Raw genomic sequence first — 21,717 nt, forward strand, 5'->3', positions numbered from 1 at the left:
CTATAACTCATAAAAAAATATTACACTTATTTAATCCCATCAAATTACTATTATACTTATTTAATTCCATTACAATTTTATTCTATTTCGATTATAACTTTATTCCATTTCAATGAATTAAATCTAGAACAAAACTTTTTTAGAACATCCTAATATAAATTATTCCCTTACATAACTATTAATTGAAAATTGTCATTTTATTTTTTCAAAATATGTATTTTTAAAAAAAATTATTTGAAAGGAGGTGTCATGGATTCTAGTATATATAAACTGAAAAGAAAACTTTCATAACTAAAAATAGTTAATAATATGCCAAGTCAGCTGGGAATGATGTTTTTATATATTAAGGGCAGTTAGATTGCCATGGTGGTAACAAAGTAACTAGTCCCAAGCTGAAGAATCCTTTGACTGGTCTGCTAATATGCCAATGAATTAGACGCTCAACAAGTTCTTCTCCATTAAGCTGTCAACAGTATCCTTTAAGCTCACCTCCAATGGGGTAAATTTAATGCCTAGACTTTTCACTCTCTCCTGGGATACCTGAAATGCTGGAAATGCCGGCATGGAAAGCTTCTCATCTGAGCATCTGCAATCACCAAAACATTCCACTATTCATCTGACCATCTATGCATATGTGATGTATAAATGAAACTTGTTAGGCTTACTTTTGAGGAAGATTGAGATGGGGGTAAAGCTCCCGTAATATCTTCAAAATCTCACAAGAGTGTGTAGGTTTCCCAGCTACACAGTATCTTCCGCAAGCCAAAGGATTCTCGAATGCAAGTATATGCGCATTCGCCACATCTCTAACGTCCGCCAATCTACATGTTGCATTACGAAACGTTTCAGCCCCTGCATCAAGTAAAGGGTATGTTAGATAGAAAGTAAGGATTTATACTGCTGTGGTGGTTGGAGGTTTACCTACCTTCGAGCTTTGCAATTGGCTCCACACTAGTATTGAGAGTTGGCTGTAAAAGAGGTCCTAACACCGTGCCCGGGTTAATTGTCACCATGTCCATACCCTTCTCTTCTGAAAACTTCCAAGCAGCCTTCTCTGCTAAAGTCTTTGAAAGCATATACCAATCCTGATAGAAACAAACAACATTTCAATTACAAGAATTAATTCAGAGTATATCCATTATCAATATACATAAAACATCCTTCACTTTCTCAAAGGTACAATTAATGGAGATAACCAGAAACCGAAACACCTTTAATTTTTCACAAACAACAGGATCTTAGAACCATGTCTCATCAACTACCACATCATCAGCCAGAGGTTTCCCGGTTAACATTACTGCTGCAAGAGAGGCGGTTATAATCACTCTTTTAATGGATGGAACTTTAGCACAGGATCCAAGACCGTTAAGTGTTGCCTTCACTGCGGGTTCAACCAGTTCAGCCTAGAAACAAAAGTGCCATAGTTCCTCAAATCATCAGCATTAACCTTAACCAGAAATCGTAGAGTCATTTAAAGAGAATAACCTGCGGATCCTTGGGGCCAAAATAACAAGGAGAAGCTGTATGGAAAACACCAATGCAACCTTCAACCGGAGAATCAAAAGATCCCTCTTCAAGTAGCTCCGCTTTGAACAAATGGAGCCTTTCATTTGCTCCATCAAGTGCAAGCAAGTGCTCTGTTTTCTTCCGGTCGTCTAAGAATATAAATAAGCATGATATGATACAAGTTTAAGGGAAACATATTCAAGTTATGAAAACATTTTAGGAATGAAAAGGAAAGAGAGAACGATGATAATGGGATAGTAAAAGCAAAGAAAAAGAAGCACTGACATGGGTCACGAACAGTAGCGTTGACAGTGTAGCCATGTCGAAGTAAGAGGTTTACAAGCCAGGAAGCGATGTAACCCGATGCTCCTGTCACACAAACCACTGTCTCTGCTTCGCTCATCTTTGTGTCCTGCCCTCTCCATCTGCTTCTGCATGCACTGCTTTTTAAGTAAATTAATAATCACGTTAGTTACGTTTACATCAACACCTCTTTCTGTGGTCCAATCAAAGAATACCCGTTAGCATTAAATATTCAAACCTAACATAATTAGTTTATGAAAGTGTTTAGCATTGTTATAAAAATCACTTCTCGGAATGTTTTTAGGAAAATCACATACTTAAATGTAATTATTTATAATTATATAAGGATAATTATTATAATTGATGAGTCTCATCGAATTACGTATAATTAAAATTTTGATCATACTTTTCAATTCTTAGAATAAAGTGAGAATTGTAATGATTACACAGTTAATTATATTCAAAATCAATTTTAAAATATTATTTGTATATAAATTATAAAAATTATATTATGAACATGTATGAGTGTTTAGTATGATTATGACCAAAATTTTCTTATAATATAAATCTTAAAGAATTATATTATTAAAAAATTGATTTTATAAAATTATAATAAAAATATATATTATTTAAATCCTAAAAAAATATTTAGTTTTGGCCAAAAAGTTACATATTATAATATATTTATTTATAAAAATTTATGGCCAAAAAGTATCTAAGTAACTTTTTTATGTCTCCGTACTATATATTATAAAAATAATATACTTATTCATAATAAAAAAATGTTATAGTTTTTTTATCATAGCTTATTTATAAAAATAATTCTCTAAAGTTATGACAAAAAATTATATTATTTATAACAATTGTTATGAAAGTTATTAGACAATTTATAAAACCTTTTTTTATAAAGGTTATATATTAAAAAATTATATTATTTTTTATTTAATTTACATATTATAGAAAGAGATATAACTTAGCATAAGTTTTTCTCCAAAATAAGTTTATTTAATTTTTTTTATAATTAAAGCTACATCGTATTTGGATTGTGAACCAAAATATTAAAAGGTTGATACTAATTATTGAAATACGAAAGATTTTCATGCATTATATCAAGAGGTATGATACTATAGAAAAGAATGGTGACACACATAAGCACCATAAACAACTCGCAAACTTTTTTATTTAAGGCATTCAAGGATTCGAAATGTGGTTGAGAAGACATTCGTTGTTCTAAAAATATATTTCTCATATTAATAACTGTTGGAAATTGTAGATTGCAAGTTCACTATTCATTAGCACTTATTCAAATTAGAAAGTGATGATTTATTCATCTAATGGATACATTTGATTTCCATGAGACATGTTTTTTCTAAGAAGTATGTCCAACACAAAGGGTTGTGTCTCTTCAATTGTGTCCATTGAGTGCATATAAATAAAGGGACTATGGTGCTCATAATTATCATTATAATAAATTCAATTTCAGAAATTAGAGTCAGAGTTAGGGAATTCCTCGATTTTGCTAATCAAAGGAAATAAAAAAAAGCTTCGTGTATCCTGGGATGACCTTTGCTTAACCCTTTAGCAACTTTGTGTTGGGTCAAATTGTTCTCTTTGGAAAGCATCACACGTGCCTCGAAGTCTACTGTTTAATTCCATATCGTCTCCAGATCTATCATCTCCACTCAAATTCTCCAAAAATCAAAGAGAGCATTTTTGGAGATGGCGAAGGAGGCTACCACCACATTCAAAGTGATGAACCAAGAGTTTGTGAAACTTTACCAATTTGATGGCTCAAACTTCAATCGCTAGAAGGATAAGATGCTTTTCCTTTTTACCATCTTGAATGTGGCGTACATTCTGGATCCAAACCTACAACATGTGTAGGATCCCGCCCCCAATGCAAACCTCGAGAAAAATTGCAAAAGTGGTCGAACTCAAGAAGAAACGTGAGGAAGAAAATTTCACATGTCGCAGACACATCATTAACACCTTGTCTGATTGATTGTATGATCTCTACATGTCGATGCAATCCCCGATGGAAATATAGAAAGCTTTTGAAGAGAAATACAACACTGAGAGACAAGGTACGAATAAATTTTTAATGGTGAAGTATTTCAAATTCAAAATGCTCGATAGTATCCCAATCATGGATCAAGTCCATAAACTACAAGTCCTTGTAAGCAAGCTTCATAACTTGAAAGTTGTTATCCCAGAATTGTTACAAGTCGGCGCTATCATCTCGAGGTTGCCCTCGTCTTGGAACAATTATCAGAAGAAACTTCTGCAAATGATAGAAAACTTTTCTATAGAGAAAATATTTCGGCATTTGCGTATTGAAGAGGAAACTCAAAAGTGTGATGCGGTGTATCTTCCCCAAAGTTCTAAAGTGAACCATATGAGCGAGTCCAAGAACTCTCGAAATAGTAAGTGAAAGACCATTTTTGAGACCAAGGATATGTAAGACAAGAAGAAAAAATGTCGCAATTGCTATAAATGCAATAAGAAAGAACACTACATTAAGAATTGTAAACTTCTCAAAAAGAAGCAATATGCCACAACTTCTAAAACCAATATGGTGAATGACAAGGACTTAGTGGCTATAGTTACGGAAAGGATCGGGAGTTTGTAGATTGGTATGATTATTGAACTCAACATAGCCATAATCGATAAGTCCTATAATTGGTGGCTTGAATTCAGAGATACTATCCATGTGTGTAATTAGAAACACGAAAATTTATGTGTTTTTGCATGCCTTTTTTAACTTTAATCATTCTATTTCGGTTAAATTCTTCTCAAAAAATAATTAAATATTATAAAATAAATAAATTGTGTTAAAAATATGAACAAAGGGCGAAAATTGGCTCGGCAAATTTGAAGCATCGAGGAAAATTTATTTCCAGCCTAAGATGGTCCAAAAATGTGTGTTAATTCATAATATAATTAATTTTAATTTATTCCCAGTTTTATTTAGGCTAAATAAATTATTATTAATTAATTATGAAAAAAAAGGGTCTAGTTGAACCGCATTGGTTGAACCGAATCTAGTGAACCGAACCAGCCACCAATTGGGCTGCATAGAACCGTCCATATGCTGACCCAAATCAGCATTTTAGCTGACTAAATAAGCTTGCAAAGAAGCTCTTGAAGAACTTTCAACCTTGCATTCAAACCCCTCCAAAAAATGTGGCTTTATGGATTTGCCCCAGGCTATTTTTAGCAAGTTGAATCTCTCAACTTTGCCATGTGTGTGGCCAGCCAAGGGGGTCTCTTTGGCTGATGGAATTTGCTATTTTTAGCAGCCACAATCAGCTATAAAAGCCACCCCTTGCTGATCATTCAACTCATCCCTCACACTCTCATTCTCTATTCTCCTCTCTCACTTTCTCTCAACTTTTCCTTCCCATTTTCCCTTTTGTTCAAGTGCCAATTTCTTCTCTTGGGAAAGAGGTCCTCATTAGCCATTGTTGAGAAGCAATTAAAGTGTTCATAATCCACCTTGATAGACGAAGACAACGGAGAACGAAGAACAGAGAAATCAGTCAAGCCATGGAGAAACACCGAATTTGCTTCTTGTTCCCTATCTCTTTAAATTTTGTTGTTGTTTTAACAAACATGTTTATGAATATTTATGCTATTGAAATGGTTATTTTAATCAGTCTAGCTTGAATTTAATCCGTGTTGGGTTGATTATATTTTGCCTGCTTGAATTATTGAAATTGTGTTTGTGTTGTTATAGGTCTCGGTAAGATGCTTGATTAAGTAAAATCATGCCTAAGTTATTCTTGCAATATTAATTGTTAGATAACTAATGAATTAGTCATTAAATCGTATTGAAATTATAATTAATTGACACAATACTTAATCAGTGCATGTTTATTCTTCTAAGGTAGCTGAAGTTAATTTAGCATTGTATTTGGCGATACATATGCCCTGCATAACTTGCAAGATTATTGTGATTAAACTATTTCAAGGTAGAAATACTCTGTTACCTCACTTGATCTTTTATATGCTTGTGAAGATTGATTAATCGCTTGGATTGAAATTGAAAAATGTTCAAGAGATTGATTAATTTAATAAGTATGTATGAGCAGTAGTTAGCAAATTACCGAGTTACCGTGAATTTGTTCATAGAAGTATAAACATAAGTTTAAAAATTCTAAGTTAAAGGAATTTAATTAATCCAACACAATTATATCATCTTGATTAAACCTTATTTGAAATCGTGAATTAAAACCTTTTTATTTTTAATTTTTTTACTTAGTTTTTAACCCTTAGTTTTTAATCATCTTTAAACCAAAATATTTTCCATCACCAAAGTGTTTTAACATTAATTTCATAAACATTCATTTTTACAGTCCCTGTGGGTACGATAACTCGACATATACTTGTCACTTTATTACTTGTTGCGATTGTGTACACTTCCACATTTTCGTCATTCTAGTAATGACCGACAATAATTCAAGATTTATGAATTAGTGACAAACCATGAAATGCTTATGGGTAACTATCAATTAGTTAATGTGCTTGGTCAAGGGACGGTGGAACTCAACTTCACATCTGAGAAGAAATTGACCTTGATCAATGTGTTGCATGTTCCCGATGTGAGTAAGAAATTATTGTCCACGAGTCTTCTATGTAATAAGAGGCTCAAGGTTATCTTGGAATCCGATAAGTTAGTCTTGCTTAATGGTGATATATATGTAGGAAAGGAATATTGTAACGAGGACATGTTCAAGTTGAGCATTGATATAAATAAACTCAATTCTTCTGCTTATATTGTTGAATCTTATCCTTTGTAGCATGCGCTTCTAGCACATTTTAATTTTAAAAATTTACAATATATGCAAAAGAATAGTTATATCAGTCTAAGTAATGATGAGTTTGTGGATAAATGTGAAGTTTGTATTCAATAAAAAAATTACCAAGAAACCGTTTCCTAATAAGTGCGAAAGGATTTCATAAGTGTTAGATATAATCCATTTGGATGTTTGTGAATTAAATAGAATTTTAACAAGGGGTGGAAAATGATATTTTATCATTTTTATAGATGATTTCTCTAGATTTACTTATGTGTACCTTATGAGAAGTAAAAACGAGGCTTTTGATATGTTTAAATGTTTTAAAAATGAGGTTGAGAATTTGTTTAGTAAGAAAATTAAGGTGCTTCGTAGTGATAGAGGTGGTGAATATTTTTCAAATGCATTTAATGTATTTTTTGAGGAGAATGGTGTGGTACATAAGTGTTTCACGCCTTATACTCCGCAACAAAATAGTTTGGCAGAAAGAAAGAATCGTACTTTAATAGTTATAGTTAACTCGATGTTGTTAAATGCTAAACTTCCATATAATCTATGTGGTAAAGCATTATTGATTGTGTGTTATATCCTTAACAAAATACCATCGAGAAAATTAAAAGTATCTGCATATAAATTATGGAAGGGTTGGATGCCAAACTTAGATTATTTCAAAGTGTGGGGGTGTTTGACTTACTATAGAGTTCCCGACCAATAGAGAACAAAGTTAAGACCAAGAGTCGTTAAAGGTGCATTTGTTGGATATGCCCAACACTCTAAGGCTTATCGTGTTCTTGACTTAGTATCAAATATGATAATTGAAATAAGAGATGTTGTATTCATTGAAAATAAGGTTTTCGATAATTCAGTGGATTGAAAAAAAGAATATCAACTAATGATCTCAAGTGAACAAACTAAGAGACGTCTTTGTGACAACAAAGATACTTTAATGCCCTAAAATTTGAGTTTTAATTACTAAGTCGTGTTTATGAATATGTGTCTGCTTCTATGGTTGTGTGCTTTATTTGCTCACTTGAGATCTAAGGTTTGAGTCGCATAAATTTTGGAATTTTGTTAAGTTCCTTACTTAAACCCTTAGCTTAGGATTCTTTATTTAAGTTGAATTCAGTGACAATCTATGTCAAGAATGAGCATGTTGGCTCACTGGTTAAGCCTCTGTCTACTCTCTGGTCTTGTGTTAAAGTCTTTGCATAAGCGAAGCGAAGTTATGTTTTTGTTACTTTACAGGATTAGTTAGTTTTTCTTTTGAAAACAAATTTTTTTTTTATGTTAGCGTAACTCTCTCATCTCCCTCGTTTTCTTTTCTTTTTTTCTTTCATTTTCTTTTTCTTCTTTTCAATCTTCATCGCTTAGTTCTCAAATTCTGCTTGTTAAATTTTGCTGTTGTGGTTGAAAGAGTTTTGTTTTCTGTTGTTCTTTTACTGAAAGTCAATTTGGAGAAGGTTTCGAGGAAAATTGTCCCCCAGACGCCTTAGGCTCGTGAAGTTGCTGTATTGTGCAAAGGTTTTAGAGTGTTCTTTTTTGCTTCTATGCTGGATCTTCAACAGGTGGGTACCAAAACCCTTCCTTTTTTCATTATTTTCTCCATAAAAAATAGGGTTGTTGAGGGCACATGGGCTGCCACACAAGTGTGTGTGCAGGCCATGTGCGTCACACAACCAGATGTGAGCTCGTATGAGAGACCGTGTAACTCATTGAGTTGGAATTTAAAGTCACACAGAAAAGAGACACGGGTGTGTGTCCACACCGTGTAATTCTCAAAGTTAGAATTTGGAGTCACACGGAAAAGACACACGGGCATGTGTCCAAGTCGTGTAACTCTTGAGTTCAAATTTAGAGTCACACAGGCAAGGGACACAGGCGTGTGCCCAGGCCATGTAACTCATTGATGTGATAAATCGAGCAACGAGTGACAACACGGTTGTGTGCTAGGCTGTGTGGAGTGAGACGGGCCACCGTTTGGGCGTGTGAGCCCAAATTGCTAACTTCGAGAATGACGTAATTATGGTATGGGGCGAGTGTAAACTACCTGTGAGATAGGTATCACTGTATTGAGCTATATGATCTACTTTATTGTGACTATAAACTGATTTTATTTATACTTTGTCGTACTGGAACGTGTTATTGTATCTGCATCTGAAATACGTATTGATATTTGTTATCTGTTTTGCATCTGCATGGGATGAGAGTTATGATTTGAAGGAAGTATTTTATTTTGAACTGGTGGTCAAACCACCCATATAATATGTTAATCTGGCAGTGAGACTGTAGACATTGCAACGTGTCATACTGACACTATGAGAAGTGTAAGGATGGGCGGGTATAATCTACCTATTGGTGTGTAAGGGGGATGGAGATGGTGTATAGCGGCTAGACTAGGGAAGTTGTTTCTGTATCAGTAGCAACATGACATTTGTATCTGCTAATGTGTTTGTGTTATACGTACACCTATAACTAATTTACTGCATTTCAAGATTGTTTTATGTCTGAATCTGTTTTATGTTATCCCTCTGATTGATGATACCGAACTGTGTCTGGACACTAAGCCTCATCTAAGTTCTTATACATAGTATAGTTTAATTATGTTTCATTTTATGTTGCAACGCTCTAACTATTCATATGAATTTCAAGGAACTCATAGGACTAAACGACCGTTAGACGTGGGGCTCGGTCACTTGTAGGACTTACTAAATATATGTGTGTGTGAATCTATAACTTTGAATTCATATTGCAAAATTTCTAAGTTGTAACCATGTTTCAGATAACGAGTGTTCCAGAACTTAATAGTGGTTGAAAGGTTTGCTTATTATGTAACTGAGTTCTTGTAAGTTGTCGTGGCACTCTAAACTTAGTCTTCCCGTTTAGGCTAGGTTTAGGATGTTACATTTAGTGGTATCAGAGTCAAGTTCACAACACTTGGGTTGTGAAATTGGGCTCTATTTTTTAAAAAAGAAAAGATGTTTTAAAAAAATGATATTGTATAAATAACTAAATAACTAACTTAGAAGGATCGAGTCTTTGATGCCACGCCTATAAGTATCTCTTTTGATATTTTACCTATATGATGTACCGTGGTGACTAATTTTGTCAATTAATTATATAATCTAAAGTAAACTGTTATAGGAATTTGATGGGAATATTAGATTGATTTATGTGTTCTGACATTGTAGACACTAAAAAGTATGAGTTCATAAGGAAACCATGGATGAGGGTTGCGCGGATGCTAGGGGCATCATGGGGGAGCTCGAGTTGAGTCATCCTCCTTAGGAAGCATACCCGAGTTGAAGACCAGCGAGATTGTTGGTACTCCTACTGCTGAGACAGGGTCTTAGATGCGCCAAGCGGGGACGATCATGTGTCCCAAGTGATGTTTTGAGTATTAGAGAAGGTCGCTAGGACCCATACTGTGTCTAGGGTACAAGGGTCAGTTATTGAATGGCTCCGATTGACTACCGCTGAACTGTTTAGGGGCGTGACGAGGGTCGCTCCTACGGTGGCTGAGTATTAACTCGAGGCTATTGAACGCATCATGAACGACATCGACTGTACACTGGTTAATCCTTTGTCTACTCTTTGGTCTTGTGTTCGAGTATTTGCATAAGTGAAGCGGAGTTATGTTTTTGTTACTTTGAAAGATTAGTTAGTTTTGCTTTTGAAAACAAATTTTATTTTTTTATGTTAACGTAACTCTCTCCTCTCCCTCATTTTCTTTTCTTTCCATTCCTTTTCTTTTTCTTCTTATCAATCTTCATCTCTTAGTTCTCAAATTTTGCCTCTTAAATTTTGCTGCAGTGGTCGAAAGAGTTTCATTTTATGTTTTTCTTTTACTAAAAGTCAATTCGAAAAAGGTTTTGAGGAAAATTGTTCCCCAAACACCTTTGGCTCTTGAATTTGCTGTATTGTGCGAAGGTTTCAAAGCGTTCTTTTTTGCTTCTACGCTGGATTTTCAACATGTGGATACCGAAACCCTCTCTTTTTCAGTGTTTTCTCCATAAAAAATAGGGTTGTTAAGGGCACACGGGTTGCTACACATGCGTGTGTGTAGGCCATGTGCGTTACACAGCCAGATGAGAGCTCATGTAGGAGACTGCGTAACCTCTTGAGTTGGAATTTAGAGTCACACGGGCAAGAGACACGGGTTTGTGTCCAAACCGTGTAACTCTTAGAGTTGGAATTTAGAGTCACACGGGCATCTGTCTAGACCGTGTAACTCTTTATTTTAAATTTGGAGTCACACGAGCAAGGGAGATAGGCATGTACCCAGGCCACGTAACTCACTGATATGATAAATTGAGCATATGGGTGACCACATTACTATGTGCTAGGCTATGTAGAGTGAGACGGGCCACCGTTTGGGTGCGTGAGCCCAAATTGCTAACTTTAGGAATGACATAATTATGGTACAGGGCGAGTGTAAACTACTTGTAAGATAGGTATCACTGTATTGAGCTATATGATCTGCTTTATTGTGACTATAAACTGATTCTATTTATACTTTGTCGTACTGGAACATGTTATTGTATCTGTATCTGAAATACGTATTGATTCTGTTATCTGTTCTACATCTGCATGGGATGAGAGTTATGATTTATTATTGTGTTTGTGTTATACGTGCACCTGTAACTGATATACTGTATTTCAAGATTATTTTATGTCTGAATATGTTTTACACTATCACTCTGATTGATGATACCGAATTGTATCTGGAAACTAAGTGTCATATGAGTTATTATACATAGTATAGTTTAATTATGTTACATTCTATGCTGCAACGCTCTAACTATTCGTATGAATTTCAAGGAACTCACAGGACTAAACGGCCGTCGGTCGTGAGGCTCGATCACCTATAGGATTTACTATATATGTGTGTGTGAATCTATAATTTTGAACTCGTATTGTAAAACTTCTAAGTTGTAACCATGTTTCGAATAACGAGTATTTCAGAACTTAACAGTGGTTGAAAGGTTTGCTTATTATGTAACTATATTCTGGTAAGTTTTCGTGCCATTCTAAACTTGGTCTTCCCGTTTAGGCTAGGTTTAGGGTGTTACATTTAGTGGTATTAGAGCTAGTTCACAACACACAGCCTATGAAATTAGGCCTCTGTTTTATAAAAAAGATTTTTTAAACAAAATGCTTTTGTATAAAGAACTAAATAATTGGCTTAGAAGGACCGAGTCTTTGATGTCACACCTATAAGTATCTCTTTTGATATGTTGCATATATGATATACCGTGGTGACTGATTTTGTCGATTAATTATGTACTCTAAAGTTAACTGTTATAGGAATTTGAAGGGAATATTGGATTTATTTGTGTGTTCTGACATTGTAGACACTGAAAAGTGTGAGTTCACAAGAAAACTGTAGACGAGAGTCGCGCAGACACTAGGGGAGTCGTGGGGGAGCTCGAGTTGAGTCATCCTTCTTGAGAAATATATCTGAGTATAATGCCAAGTTTCTAAGATTGAGCAGGTATGCTCGAGCACTGGTTGGGACTGAGTATAATAAATTTGTGTAGTTTGAGGATGTATTACGTTATGACCTGCGTGTTCTGATAACTCCTTAAAAGGAGTGAGTATTTTTGGTTTTAGTGGATAAGGCTAAATTTGTAGAGGAAGTCAAGCGCACTAAGCGTGAAAGGAAAGATCGAGAGAAAACTTAAACCAAACTGAGGAAATATTTAGGTCCTTCTAGTTCTGTTCAGCATCCCAAGAAATGGGCTAGAGTCGACAAGCCTCCTAGGAACGAGGTGTCAGTCGCCTCTAATGTGATTCTGCGATGTGCTGATTGCGGGAGTCGCCATCTAGGTAAGTGCTTGAGAAAGTCTGGGGCTTGCCTTCGTTGTAGGTCAATAGAGCATCGTGTTTGGGATTTCTCTCGTCAACCTAATCAGGCACTAGTTTTGGCACCAGTTACAACTATGAGTATTGTTCAGCCTCTGAGGGGAACTCCACAACCACCTAGAGGTTGAGGTACTGGAAGAGGTCAACGAGCACCAAAAAGAGGTGCGACTCATACTAAGGCTAGGCAACCTACACTTGTGTACACTGTTAGACGCTGTGAGGACAGGGATGATGTTCATGTTATTGCGGATACGTTCTATATTTACTCTATACCCTATTTTTCCTTAATTGATATAGACTCTGCTCATTCTTACATAGCTAGTACTATATTTGTGAAACTAAACATCTCTGTTGAGTATACTACTAGTAGGATTTTTGTGGTTAGTCCTCTAAGTCAGTTAGTCTAGGTTAACAAGGTTTACTGACGAGCATCGTTAGAGATTCAGGAAGTTGTGTTTTCGACTAATTTAATAGAACTACCTTTTGGGGAGTTTGATCTTATTCTGGGTATTAATTGGCTCGTTGAGCACCCAGTTAGTCTTGACTGTGCCTTAAAGAAGGTAGCTTTGAGAAAAGAAGATAACTGTGAAATAGTCGTGATAGGGGAATGGCGAGATTACCTTACCAATGTAATCTTTACTCTTGTAGCTGAGAAATTGGTTCGAAAGGGGTGCGAGGCTTACCTTGCCTTTATTTCTGACTCTGATTTAGTTAAGGCATCTGTTGACGCATTCGGACAGTTTAGGACTTTCCAGATGTTTTTCCCAACTAGTTACCTAGTGTACCACTGAACCGGGAAGTCGAGTTTGGTATCGATCTGATACTTGAAACAACTCTGGTGTCGATTGCACCCTATCACATGGCACCAAAAGAACTGGCTAAGTTGAAAGCTTAACTTTAGGAGCCTCTTAACCAAGGGTTTATTAGACCGAGTGTGTCTCCGTGGGGATCTCCGGTGGTGTTTGTCAAAAAGGATGATACAATGAGAATGTGTATTGATTATCATCAGCTGAACAAGTTAATAGTAAAAAATAAGTATTCGCTCTTGAGAATCGATGATTTATTTGATCAGTTCCGTGAAGCTTCTATATTTTCCAAAATCAATCTCTGTTTAGGTTATCATCAATTCAAATTTAAGGAGGCGAATGTATTCAAGAATACTTTCAGGACTCATTACAGACATTACGAGTTCCTGGTTATGTCTTTCAAGTTAAATAATGCTCTAGCTGCATTTATGGATTTCACGAATCGGGTATTTCAGCCATATCTAGATTAGTTTGTAGTCGTTTTCATTGACGATATTCTAATATACTCAAAGACTAAAGCCTAACATGACAAGCATCTTCGTATCGTACTACAAACTTTCGTAAAAAATAGCTTTATGCCAAGTTTAGTAAGTACGAGTTCTGGTTGTCTGAGGTTGCCTTTCTAGGACATGTTGTGACCACTGGTGGAATTCGAGTCGATCCCAAGAAGATTAAGGCCGTAGTGGAGTGGAAATAGTCGAATAATGTATCTAAACTTCAGAGTTTCCTTGGCTCAGCGGGTTACTATTAGAGATTTGTTGAGAGGTTCTCCTTGGTAGCATCTCCCTTGACTAAGTTACTACGTAAGAATACACCGTTTAAATGGTTTAAGGAGCACTAGTCGAGTTTTAAAAAGCTCAAGTTTGTTCTGACCCAAGCTCCTATTTTAGTTTAGCCCCTGCCGGGTAAGGAGTTTGTGGTTTATAAAGAAGCGTCGCACGTCGATTTAGGATGTGTACTGATGTGAGATGGTAAGTTTATAGCTTATGCCTCTCGACAACTTAAGACATGAGGGAAATTACCCTACTTACGACTCGAACTGGCCGTAGTTGTGTTTGCTCTAAAGACCTGGAGACATTATCTGTACGGTGAGAGGTGTATCATCTACACCGATCACAAGAGTCTCAAGTATATGTTAACTCAAAAAGAGTTGAATCTCAGACAGCGTAGATGGGTTGAGTTGCTTAAGGACTACGACTATACCATCAGGTATCATCCTGGTAAGGCTAAGGTGGTGGCCGACACCCTTAGCCGTTGAGCGATGTCTGATTTGCATGCGATGTTCGCTCGATTGAGTTTGTTTAATGATGGGAGTTTATTGTTGAACTAAAAGTTAAGCCCACTTGGTTTGAATAGATCCGAGCTAAATAGTTCGATGATGAGTATTTAATTCAGTGTTTACGTTAGGTTGAGTCTAGTGAAGCTTCTGAATTTGGTTTGAAGAGTGATGGGGTTCTGTGTTTTAGAGGCTGAGTTTGTGTGCCTAAAGGCCGTGAGTTACGACAGTCGATCCTGTAAGAAGTGCATAGTAGCCCTTACGCTATGCATTCTGGTGGAAATAAAATGTACCGTGATATTTGAGAATTGTACTAGTGGTCGAGTTTAACCGGAAAGTGACTACCTTCGTGTCTCACTATCTGACATTTTAGAAAGTTAAGGCTTAATATCAATTACCTTCGGGGTTGCTTTAGCTGGTTAAGATTCCCCTATAGAAGTGGGAGTATGTGAAAATGGATTTCGTTAGCGAGTTACCTTTAACACCCATAAAGAAGGATTTGGTGTGGGTCATCATTGATCGATTGACCAATTCTACTCATTTTCTATCGATCAGAACCGATTATTCGCTACAAAAACTAGCCAAACTGTACGTGTTTGAGGTTGTGAGGTTACACGAGGTTCCGATTTTGATCATTTTGGATAGGGATATGTGTTTCACCTCCAAGTTCTGAAAGAAGTTCCACGAGACTTTAGGTACACGACTGGATTTTAGTACTGCGTATCACCCTCAGACTGATGGACAATCTGAGTGAGTGACTCAGATACTAAAGGATATACTTAGGAGCTATGTGATTGACTTTAGAGGTTGTTGGAAAGATCACCTACCATTAGCTAAATTTGTGTATAACAATAGTTATTAGTTTAGCACTCAGATGACACCTTACGAGGCCCTGTATAGCTGTAAGTGTCGTATTCCTCTGTGTTGGATCGATCTAGGTGAACGTCGGGTTTTAGGTCCCAAATTGGTGTTTGAAACTACAAATATAGTTAATTAATTCGGATCATTTAAAAGTTGTTTCAAATTGACAGAAGTCCTATGCTGACTTAAAAAGAAAGGATATTGAGTACTCTACAGGTGATCGGGTATTTCTGAAAGTATTTTCGTGAAAAAGGGTCATCAAGTTTGGATGTAAAGACAAGTTAAGTCCGAGATTCATTAGACCTTACCGCATCATAAAATAGGTGGGACCGGTTGCTTATCAGCTCGAGTTGCCACCTGAACTTGATCGGATCCACGGCGTGTTTCATGTTTTGATGTTGCAAAAATATTGATCTGACCCTTCCCACATTGTATTTGTAGAGGAAATGTGGATGAGACCTGATCTCACCTTCGAGGAGGAATCGATTTAGATTCTAGAGTGGGTTGTTAAAGCTTGCGGAGGAAAACTATACCTTTGGTCAAGGTTTAGTGGCGGAATTATGATACTGAGGAAGCTACCTGGGAACTTGAAGATTCGGTATGTCAGCAATATTCACATCTTTTTGAATCAGGTATAATTTCGAGGCCTAAATTTACTTTTAGGGGGAGAGAGTTGTTACGGCACAAAATTGAGTTTTAATTACTAAGTTGTGTCGATGAATATGTGTCTGCTTCTGTGGTTCTGTGCTCTATTTGCTCTCTTAAGATCTGAGGTTCAAGTCGCATGAATTTTAGAATTTTGTTAAGTTCCTTACTTAAATCGTTAGTTTAGGATTCTTTGTTTAAGTTGAATTCGATGACAATCTTTGTCAAGAATGAGCTTGATGGTTCACTGGTTAAGCCTCTGTTTACTCTCTGGTCCTATGTTCGAGTCTTTGCGTAAATGAAGCAGAGATATGTTTTTGTTACTTTGCGAAATTTATTTTTATGTTAACGTAACTCTCTCATTCTCTCCCTCATTTTTTTTATTTTCTTTTTCTTCTTTTCAATCTTCGTCGCTTAGCTCTCAAATTCTGCCTATTAAATTTTGCTGTTGTAGTTGAAAGAGTTTCGTTTTCTGTTGTTCTTTTATTGTAAGTCAATTCAAAAAAGTTTTCGAGGAAAACCATTCCCTAAACTCCTTAGGCTCATGAATTTGTTGTATCGTGCGAAGGTCTCGGAGTGTTTTCTGTTGCTTCGACGCTCAATCTTCAGCATGTGAGACTGAAACCCTTCCTTTTTCAAAATTTTTTTGTTAGAAATGGGGCTGCCGAGGGCACACGGGCTGCCACACGGCCAGATGAGAGCTCGTGCAACTCATTGAGTTGGAATTTAGAGTCACACAGGCATGAGACATAGGCATGTCTCCACGCCGTGTAACTCTCTGAGTTGGAATTTAGAGTCATAGGTAAGAGACACGGGCGTGTGTCGCTTAGCACTGAATTAATAGCACCACTTCTACCACTTGCATAGCATATCGGTAGTAGCTACAAGACAAAAAACTAACTTAAGAAGGCAAGAGAAGTGCTTTTTAAAAGGTAGAGCTACAAGAAAGAATCTACTAAGCTAACCATCTAATCAAGCAGTAGCATCTCAACTCAAGGAATAGCTTTCCCGCAAGAGGAAAGAGCATCTATCTATATAGTTAGCTGCCCTTACTTTGGGGTTGGATTCTAGTCGATCTTTCTCAAGGATCGAAGCCTATCAGGTGTAAATGGGTGTTTAAAAGGAAGAATAATCCAACTGGGGGTTCTCTATCCTTTAAAGTTAGATTGGTGGCAAAAGGAAGGCCTAGATTATTTTGACACCTATGCACAGGTGGCTAGGATGACATCTATTCGAATTCTTATGGCACTTGCATCTATCGATAAGTTACATGTACATCAAATGAATCTTAAGACGGCTTTTTTGAATAGTGATCTCGAAGAGAAAGTGTACATAGAGCAACTAGAAGGCTTTTCGCTTCTTGGGAATGAACATAAGGTGTGTAAGTTGATCAAGTAGTTATATGGTTTAAAACAAGCGCCTAAATAGTGGCATGAGAAATTTGACTCGGTTATCTTGTCATATGGTTTTTTACATAATAGCGTGGATAAATGTATTTACATTAAATTCACTGATAGGTATGGTGTAATTATTTTTCTCTATGTAAACGATTTGTTGATTTTTGGGACAAACTTGGAAGGTTTTCATGAGACCAAAGAGTATCTAGCCTCAAATTTTAAGATGAAGGATCTCAACAATGTAGATACAATTCTAGGTATAAAGGTGCAAAATCATGAAAGGGGCTTTGTAGCCAATCTCACTACATCGAGAAAGTATTAGAGAAGTTCAAACACTGAAATATTAAGGATTCGAATGCTCCATTCGATTCGAACTTAAGGTTAAATGAGAATAATGGCAGGGCTACAATGCAACTCGAATACGGCAACGCAATTGGAAGTCTAATGTATGCAATGCATTGCACTTGACCCGATATTGCATTTGCTGTGTGCAAATTGGAAATATTTAAAAGTTGTCCTAGTACTGATCATTGGAAAGGAATTTATAAGATTTTTGGCTATCTTAAGAAAACAAAAAAATTTGGATTATTCTATAGTGATTATCCCGCGGTACTAAAAGGTTACTGAGATGCAAGTTGGATTACAAGTCTAAGTGACAATAAGTCCACATCGGGATAGATTTTTACGATCGAAGGTGGATTCATTAGTTGGGCCTCCAAGAAACAAACTTTCATCTCACATTCAACTATAAAGGCTAAATTTATAGCCTTGACAGCTACCGACAAGGAAGCAGAATGGCTAAGAGATCTCTTGCTAGATATAAAGTTGTGGCCACAACATAGGTTCACCATTTCCGTAGATTGTGATAGTGAATCCACCATGTCTCGAGTGTACAATAAGGTGTACAATGGAAAGTCTAGCCATATAAGTTTGAGACATGAGTATGTGAGACAATTGATTAAGGACAGTGTGATAACAGTTTGAATTCCATATCATCTCTGGATCTATCATCTCCACTCAAATTCTCCAACAATAACTACACATTAGTATAACATAAAGAAAAATTATTGAATTGTACTAGCATGTTGCATATTTCAAAACTTTAATCATTGGTGGAATTGAGATCATCCATGCTTTAAGAGTACATGGAAGAAGTAGATCTTAATAATTTTAATGATGTAGATTCAAATTCAGATGATGATGAACTTGGTAAATGACAAACAGATGATAATGAGCATATCTTAAATATTTAAGAGGGAATAACCTACAAATGTGCACTAGAAGAGTTAGATAAAAGTGCATATAATGTTTATTTTTCTTGTTATTTTTATTAGTAATTGTAATATTAACTTTTTTTTAGACTAACATAATACGTATGATGATTTAAATTTAATTTTTTTTAGTTGTTTAGAAATTATTTTTATCATACTAATATTTTTTATAGTAACTAATATTTTAAAAAATGTAAATTATATAATTGTCTAATTACAATTTGTACTATCAAATATGACATGGGAAATTACGATTTGATTACACTCTGTTAGTCTAACACGTCTAGAAAATTACAATTCTTTGTAATTACAAGAGGATTTAATTACTACAATAGTGATTACACTTTCATTCAATTACTTTGTGCTATCCAAACAGACCCATAATATATTTTTTTTAAAATATATTTTAGATTAATTACAAAGAAATCTCAAAGCTTAAGTTAATAGTTTAAAAAAATGTCACGTGTCGTCATTTAATTGGTTGTGCTACGTCAGCAATTCATTAATAGATTAACGAAATTTTTAACGGCAATGACTAGTTCAAATAATTATCTTAATTAGAGTGATTAAATTGATACAAAAAAATTTTAAAGTGACCAAAATAAAATAAATCCTATTTTAAAGTGACTTTAAATGTAGTTTATCCTTTTTTTAAATATTTTAAATATAATAAAGTAAAGTAGAAAATATTTATTTGAAACACATTCACGCTCGTTATTATTATAATATATGGAATATGTAAACTTAACTTATAATAGCAATATTTAAAAAAAGTTTATGAAAAATGTAATATATTGAATATAAAAAATCAAACCAAAATTTATAATTTTGACTAAAAAATAAAATATCATTATTTTTTTAGGTGTCTTTAATTATTTTGATTATTATTACTATTATTAGCTTTAATGTTAATAGATATTCAACTTAGATTATAGTACACATATAATAAATAATTTATGGTAATCCGTTATTAATATTATGGTATATAATATAAAATTTAAATATTTTATTAAGTAATTAATAATTTTTTGTAAAATTTAATTTAAAAAATATATAAATCGTATTTATCTTTTATCATTAATATAAATGAGGGGCAATTTTATAATTTGACATCCAAACTGCTTTTGAAAAGTGAAAAGTTGGGTTAAAAGAAATAAGGAATTCTCAAAATCTTTAAAATGTTTTCTCTTTTTTCTTCAAGTCATTTGCTATTTTTTTTATTTTGTTTAGCGACAGTGCCAGTCTCCGGACTTGTTAACGTCCGCCTTTTTCTCTCACCCACCAACCCTCTCTTTTTTTTTTCTTTTCATTCACTCCATGTGTCTTCTCTCTTTTTAATTTACAAATCTATTTTGTGGATATTTTTATTGTCGTCACAAGTTGTAATGGATAGATGACGATGTCTGTTGTAGTTGAAACTCTATCAACCACCAGTAGCTTTTATTTTAAAATGGATGGCTCTTCATCGACTTCTTAATATATTTTTGTTTTGAGAGTATTTCAAAATAATAAATAATTTTACGAGTCAGTTTGGACCTGTGTTGTCTTAAGTTTTATATGTTTTTCTTTTGTTTTCTATTATTTAATAAATCTTCATTTTAAAAGTTTTTGTTTGCTCTTGTAGCACGTTTTTTAGTCTTTCTTATGCATGTAGTCTTGCTTTTGCAAGTGATTTTTTAGAATGATTTTGTTGTCGTCCTCTCCAGTTTGGTGGGTGCTCAATTCTTTTACTGATTTTTACTTGCTGTTTTAGAACATTTAGAGTTGATTTCCTTATCGTATTAACAACTTGTAATCACTTCAAATATGTTGTGCTTGAGTTGTGACAGAGTCAATTGTCAACGTGCCAGAATGTTCATTTGATGATGAGGCTAAAGCTTTTGTTGTGTTGATGGAACTTATACTTTACCACCTACAACGGATGTTTGTTATTTTTTTAGACAAATTGTATGATACATTCATGAAATGAGTTAATGAATTTCCCTTAAAAAAAAGCCAAAAGTGAAATTTTTTTTTTGACTTGAAACACTGGTTTGACCTGAAAAACTATTTGTTTACCATTGTTTTTTACTTGAAACGTAATGATAAACTCAACCTAAATATGGTTATAATTATGCCAATCTATAATATAATAGTTAGGGATGAGAAAGAAAAATTGAAAATCGACCCGAACTAAGGTGTTTGGATGATTTATGGAATGCAAGTTTAAAAATTGTGGTTACTTAAAATCAAACCGAATTCTATTTTTCATTTAATTTATAATTTAAAATTTCTTAAAAATTTATTATTTTTTTAAAATATTTATGAAAAAGACTTAAAAATGTCGTCAAATAATATTCAAAAGTTATAAAATAAAAATCTAAAAATTTAAAACAAAAAATTAATAAAGGAAAATAAAAAATAAAATAGAATTATAATAAAGGGTTAAAAATCCGACCTTCAAATAAATTGATAATTAGATTGAAATTGTTTCTCCCAGCTTACCAAAAGAGAAAGTAATAAGGAAATGCTTTGGTTATAAATAAAGTCATTTATTACGGAGTAATAAAATTAATAGCATTAAAAATACTTTTGGTACAACACCGATTATGTGCAAATACTTCAATTATTACTTTTATTTGGTAAGATATAAGAGTAGTCTTTCAATTATATAATTCATTTTAATTTAATCACTCAATTTTTTAAATTAAATATTTTAAGTGTTCTCTATTAGGTTAATGATGAAAGTCATTTTTTTATTATCTACTATCAAATTTAGCCTCTACGCGTTATATCAATTTATCTTAAATCTAAAAACTTTAATAAAATTACTCTCAATGTTTGCAAAATTAACATTATCCTAAAATGTTGAGACTCCAAAAGGAAAAGGAAAAACTTAAAATGAAATTACATCGACAGATATCTTATGGATGTGTATTATATAATAACGTGAAAATTTTCAAAATAAAATAAATTCTTTTAAAAATTATACTATATATGGTTTTTTTATCATCA

General features: G+C 34.3%; 1 pseudogene; it reads right to left on the minus strand.

Moving 5' to 3' along the window:
• Positions 1 to 266: 266 nt before the first annotated feature.
• On the minus strand, positions 267 to 1,925 carry LOC107950539 (phenylacetaldehyde reductase-like; annotated as a pseudogene).
• Positions 1,926 to 21,717: the final 19,792 nt, after the last annotated feature.

This window comes from Gossypium hirsutum, chromosome D03 (assembly GCF_007990345.1).
Source record: "Gossypium hirsutum isolate 1008001.06 chromosome D03, Gossypium_hirsutum_v2.1, whole genome shotgun sequence".
NCBI lineage: Eukaryota > Viridiplantae > Streptophyta > Magnoliopsida > Malvales > Malvaceae > Gossypium > Gossypium hirsutum.